This window comes from Rhipicephalus sanguineus, chromosome 9 (genome assembly GCF_013339695.2).
Source record: "Rhipicephalus sanguineus isolate Rsan-2018 chromosome 9, BIME_Rsan_1.4, whole genome shotgun sequence".
Lineage (NCBI taxonomy): Eukaryota > Metazoa > Arthropoda > Arachnida > Ixodida > Ixodidae > Rhipicephalus > Rhipicephalus sanguineus.
This window is the reverse complement of record NC_051184.2, coordinates 95356742-95363558: the sequence shown is the minus strand read 5'-3', so window position 1 is coordinate 95363558 and position 6817 is coordinate 95356742.

The following is a 6817-nucleotide window of genomic DNA, read 5'->3' as shown; positions in this document are numbered from 1 at the left end:
TATATATCTACTTGTGTAGGTGCTTTTGCAGAGTTTTATTTTCAGGCTACGAGAACATCCAAACACGGGCCGAGAGTGTTATGTTTCAAGGGCGAACTGAATTCTCATTCGATGAAATTTATGAGAGAGGAAAATTATGACCGAGAATCTCTTGACGACAGAAAACCAGTCGTTTAGACGTATCTGAGAAAGATTTTTGGTTGCGGCTGGAGTGAACTGAGAGCTCGTCCCTCGACGTGTTCTATTGTTTTATTTGCCATGGCATTGTAATCAAAGGGGCAAGAAAATAAAAGAAAATGCCAGACTGACAACCCGTGAAAGCATCTTTTTTTTTCTTGGAAAGCTGCTTCCCTAGAAGTGAACGCAGAGCCATAGAGCATGCAGTTTGCGTTCTTTCAATTTAGGAGTAGGTGAGTAAATACAACACATTTCTAGAGCCAGTCAGGAAAAGTCGACCTCAAGACATCTCTGGATATGAAGTGAACTTTGGACTCCCGGTGAGAAGGACTGCAGGGCAGTTCCGGGGGCGGGGGTGGGGGGGGGAGGGCAATAGGTCGGCTTAAGGGGGGATGTTACGACCCCCGAACCCCCCCCCCCCCCCTGTCGGTGCGCCACTGCAAGTAGCTTTCCTTTATTGTTATGAATATCAGCGATCTCAAGGCAGAGGTTGCTAGGACTATCAGACACCCCAACTTCGATGTCACTGCGGACTCGCCGGTCTCTTTCGATGAATCGCGTTCCCATCAGTTGTTACGTCTTCCGATGTAAGTTCCTGGTGAGCCGGAGTTCGAAGCAGCTCGTGGTCGTGTAGAAAGTTCATTGGGCGATTGAGCTTCAGCCTGATTCAGCAGTCGAGTCTTGTCACTATGTGCGTTCAGAAAATCAGGTTTACTCCATTACATCAATATTCTTAGAAGTGCCATGGCGTGAAAGATATGGACTTCCATCTTTGTTCTCTAACTAAACGAGCGGTTGCTGATTACAGATTAGCGGCTGCGTGCAGGTCAGATAAGTACAGCCAGCTTTTGAGGCACTTGTATGAGTTATCAGCGAGTTGATGAACAGATATTAAATTTCTTAACCTTATACGTTGATTTGACCATGTAGCGCACTGCACAACCTAAGGGCAAAGTGAAATGCGACGAAGATAGCGGCCGTCTTCGTCATATTCAACTTATGTTGTGTGGTGAGCTAGATATTTGAATGGAATACTAATTAACATGCGCAAGCTTACGCTGAGTTAGGGCACGTCAGAAACATTTTGATCGGAGGGACTGGTACCGCACTTATTAGACGTCTCAGTGCTCGAAGCGCGCATGGAGATTGCGTGTGTGCTACTCTGCAAACAGGCGAGATATATATGTAATATCTCTGTGTTTTCAATGTAGGTACAGTACGGTCCACTGTTAAAGGGAACACTTGCGTGCAGGACATGTCTGGATTTCGCTCTCTTGCAAAAACAGTGGCTTAGATTTGCATAAAACTACTGGTGGTTGACAGTTCAGCCTCTCTTTGACAGACTCGTGCAGTGCATGAACAATGTTTCCCTGTCCACTTGCTGTTAGAGGGCCAGCAAAATTAAAGGTGCTCATTGGAGTGTTCCCTTTAACAGTGGACCGTACTGTACATGAACTGAAGATGAAAAGCTTGAGTACGTGTTTGAACGAAACTGATTAGAGCACGATTACGATCTTCGTAACACCCCCCCCCCCCCCTGCCATTTCATCCCCCATTTCTTCTTGACCGTACAGTCTGCGCCAGAAGTTTACAGACCTTTCAGAGAATACATTGAATTTCCCAGCAATTCGTGACTATATTCGGTTGAACTGCACAGCACATGTTTACAGCGTGTTTTGGAACAGGCCGTGCATCTAAATTCAAGGCTGCGGGAACATTTACGAAAACAGCGGGAAAATTCAGTATTCTCTTGCGTCTGGTGGTCCATAAACTTTTGACGCTGGCTGCACGCCACTTAGTCATCAGAAAGCGGCCATCTTTATTTCCAACGGAATTGTGCGCCTACCGTGAAATCCCTAGAGATGCTCCACACTCGACAGATAACCCGCACCTGTCTTTTGCACGACTTTCGAATTTTTCAGTATCGCCAATAGATAAACCACCCTTGACAGTAACATCTTTCAATGCGATGATAACGCCCGTGGAAACGAGGTAAACCAGTGCGGGAGATAATCGAACAGATGTCGTACCCTCCTTCAAATGGCTCGGCATATCAACCAACCTTGATGGATCAGATGGGAGAGGGTCCTCAGGGCAGCTTGCTCAGCACCTCTGTTCTAGGTGGCTTTGGCTTGCTTCGGCTGTCCCCCCCCCCTCTCCCCCTTCCGCTGCCCTCCCAAGCACGTCGAACAACGTGCGTAAGCAGATTTTCCACCTTATTTTTCAGAGTGAGAGCGATAATGTTCATTCGACGGCTTTGACGACGAATGACTTCAGTATTGCTAAACGCGCATGTTAATCGTTTGGCGGCAATACAATTTCCAACTGGGTGATTCCACGAGAGATTGAACATGCCTGTCCGGTCGACATTTTTGTTTTGCCTGGTTTTTTATATGTTATGTGGGCACATTCAAAGTGCACGGAACCGAAAATTTTATTTCCATAGAAACGCTCCGAGCGCGCCAAAAATATATTTGAAGGTGTCGGCGCGGGCCTCCTGTTTTTGCTCACTGTAACGTTTCTGGATTTCAAGGCCGAATTTAACACGAACTATAAATGATGTGTCGAAAATTCTTTTTGCTCATTTTAATACGCATTACTGTGAATTACATCCATGCTTTTTTTTGTGCCGTCCTCAAAAGGAAGAAAATGTGAAAAAATGACAAACACCGCCAAAATGAAAAAAGTGTGCTATGTTTGAGGCGCCTTTCCTCTTTCAAACAGAAACTTGAAAACAGTGTCAAATATAGAAAAGAGCCTTTGCAACATTTATACAGAAGTTAAGGTTCCTACGGACAGCGCAAAAAAAAGAAAAAAATAATTAAAGAAGCGAGTTTTTTAAAAAAGCTCATTTTCAAAAAATAAAATAAAAAAACTCCGGGCTCAATATTGACGACAATTTTTTATCGAAGAACGCTTATGTCAGTGAACACACGGTTTTAATATCATATGTCCTCATTCGCTTTGTTCACGAGATATAACGGGCCAAAATGACCCTTGCTGTGTGTGCTCACTTTAGTGCGACTGATGGTTGTTATCGGCTTGCATTGTGCGTAACTCTATACAGTTTTAATTATTCTGCTGCAGCAAAACTTTGCTCTGATGGCTTTTCGTCAAGAAAAATGTGTTCTCAGATTTTATTTGTGTCTACCGTGTGCGAAAGTGGGCTGTTGCTGCGCTCTAAAGGGTGATTCCACTATTTTTACAGCACACTTAAAGTTTGCCCACCTCCTATTTTCACTACATTTTCTCTCGATTCTAGGAGGGCTATATTTCGCGATTTTACGGTACGTGCGCCCGTGAACTGAAGCCGTCCGCGTTTGCGTGGTTAAGTCGAACGATCTCTGAAGGCTCGAGCATTCATTCAACGAGCCGAAGGTCGATCCTTCACCAACCAGAAATGAGCGTACCGGAGCCGAGAGACCGGGGTCGTCGGCGCGCGACCGCATGGTAATACTGCAGGAGATAACGCAACATTAAAGTCTAGCCAGATTAGTGTATTCCCCAGGGCACAAAACTCTAGAGAAGAGCCAGGAAATCATATGGAGACAACTGCACAGGAATACCTTCCCAAGCCCCTTATTCTATCGCGCAAACCTCTCAGTTTACTTCAGCTGCTGTAAAGTCACCCGCAAAAATGACGCACATCTCTACGCCCTGACCAACAGTGGACTCTCGCATGCTGAACTTCAGCTGCGCGTATATTGTGCCAAATAAACGTTTCTCCACCTTCTCCTGAATGCACAACGCATCGCACGTGCGTAAAACCACATGACCAGGCTAGGTACATCTCGTGGGAAATTATCCAGGGACAGCACCAAAAATGATCTGGCGGCATGGGCATGTTTTGGTGGCTTTTTTTTTATTGGGTATTTCTAGAAATGCCCAGTAAAATGGACATGAGGACGACCGCTGCTATAGCTCAATTGGTAGAGCCACAAGCACTTCTTACCCCGTGGGTAGAGCATCGGACGCATTACCCCAAGGTTGTAGGTTCGGTCCCTCCCGGCGGCAAGTTGTCTTTTCGTCCACTTTGATTTTTTTTTACATTTATATTCTAACTGCCCCGTTACAGTTAAAAGACTGCAAACAATGCCCCTATACTTTCATTTTCTGCTTGTTTCATTAGGTTTACATAACAAAGAAAACGAGCCCTTGATCAATTCCCCTTCCTTCGTTCATTCGTGGCGAGAGGAAACATCAAGAGGTCTACATTTTACTTCCTCACTATATGGGCAGTTTTCTACGATGTGAACCATGGCGCTGGTCCAGTGGTTATAGCGACCGCCCACAATGAGCGGAGGTTGTGGATTCAATTCTCAGTACCGTCGGGCCCCCACCTGTTTTAAGTGCGGAACACGTTTGAGGCCGGGCCGTTGTCTCATGTCGTCGCTTGGCGTCACGCTCAAAGTACCAAAATAGGTCAAGAAGGGGCGCCACTGCATCACAAATGAAGGTTACCTTAATTTGTGATGGACAACATTTTACATGGACAACGAGCAGGCTGTACGTTTGGAGCGCCGACGCACGCTTGCCCGTGCACGCCAGCGTCACCGAAGGGCTAATTCGTCTGTCCGAGCCAGCGAAGCGATAGCGAAACGCCAGCGCCGGGAGTTAGACGCAGACCTAGGAAGAGAGAAGTGGAGGCGAAACACCAGCGGATGCGAGGTAACCCTCAGTTTCGGATGACATGCAAGCCGAGCGAAAATCAGGCTGACCCGCAGCTGGGTGCGTCCAGATAAGATCGAACACGAGGTCCCGGTCACCATTCCCGATTTTGAATAAATTTACTGTAGGTCTAGGCATTACGTCCAAACAATGGTTTCGAAGTTAGTTTTGTGAAAAAAAAAATTTGTTCGCCTGAAAAAAATATAAATATAAATTTTGGCCACAAGAAAAAAAAACACTTTTCCGCCAATTTCGCCATTTCTGAATTTTGAGCGTGCCTTGGGTAAACACGGTGCACTTCTTGATCACAATATTTATTCCCCTCAAAGAACCAGTGAAATACAGTCTTATGAGCCTTTTATTATTTTTTTTTTTGCTTGTGGAAGCACTTTTGAAGAAAAAAATCGCAAACTTGGCAAATCGCACAAAATACCTGTATTTCAGGAATTTATTGCTGCAAACAAGTAAAAGTGAAGATAATAAAAATTGGTACAGACTAACTTTGATACCTTCGCTCTCTTTTAAAATAATTTTCGTGGTTTTATCGCGCTCCATTTCACTCGATAATTGGGCTGAAGCGTAAGTGATTTACGAAAAACGCCGAAGTTTGAAAATAGTTTTCTGAAAAATGCCATTTTTAATTTTTTTTAATCGCTCTGATTGAAGTCAAGGCGTACGTCATCTCGTTCTGCAGAAAAAAAATGTTGCATTATTTTGGTTGCTAATAGGTTATAAGGGGTCAAATGTGACCAAGTCAGCCTAGCGGCCGCGTCGTTCCTTATGTGCTGAAGCTCGGATATAAATTTTGGAAAATACTTGTACGTGACATAATCACAAATCAGCAGCTCCACAACAACAAATGCGCAGCCAGGTGTGATGGTTCAGCAAGATTCGTCTTGCGATCAGCCGCTTGACAAATCCGCAGCAGCGGCCGCTCGATGCTGCAAGCGCTCACATTACATGAGTGCCGCTTCGACTGCGAATGAGCTCCGCTTGCGCGCCAAACTACGCTCAGAGGACGAACGAGAGAAGGAATGCATCACAGTGAAGGTTAAAGGCTGTTAAGTGCCAACAATGTTATAATATACAACGAAAACTCTCCCGGAAACTTTCGCAGTGAGCGCCTTCAATACAGCACGCATGCATTTCTTTTTCCTGCTGTTGCCCGCAGCCGCAACAAAACGTGATAAACGCTCGGCTTGCGTTGAATATTATACCTGCAGACGCACAACAATACAGTATTGTAAAAGCGGTGCTTTAATGAAGCAAAGGACTTGGACACACTTCTTTTCACAGTCGGCTGACACAAGATGGCACGAGATGGAGAACAACTGCAGTTTGAGTTGTTCGACCATCGGAAGCACGTATGGTACAGCTTTCTTTAGATGTCAATGGCTTGCTTTTGTGTCATATATTACTGATAGAGTGAACCTAATTATCTTTAGGCCATCAGAAGAGAGGAAGCAACACATGAGCGTACTACTGGAGGCGGTCACTGCAGAATTGCCGGCAGAGATTTCATTGTATAATATGGCTTTTGTTAGCACTTAACAGCCTTTAACTTTCACAGTGATGCATTTCTTCTCTCGTTTGTCCTCTGAGCGTAGTTTGGCGCGCAAGCGGAGCTCATCCGCAGTCGAAGCGGCACTCATGTGAGCGCCCGCAGCATCAAGAGGCCGCTGCTGCGGGTTTGTCAAGCGGCTGATAGCAAGACAATTAAAGCTTGCTGAACCATGACACCTGGCTGCGCATTTGTTAGTGCGGAGCTGCTGATTTGTGATTATGTCACGTACAAGTATTTTCGGCAATTTATATCCGAGTTTCAGCACATAACGACCGACGCGGCCGCTAGTCTGACTTGGTCACATTTGACGCCTTATAACTTGTTAGCAACCAAAATAATGCAACGTTTTTTTCTGCTGCAAAATGGTAGATGACGTCCTTGACTTCAATCAGAGCGATTTTTAAAAAA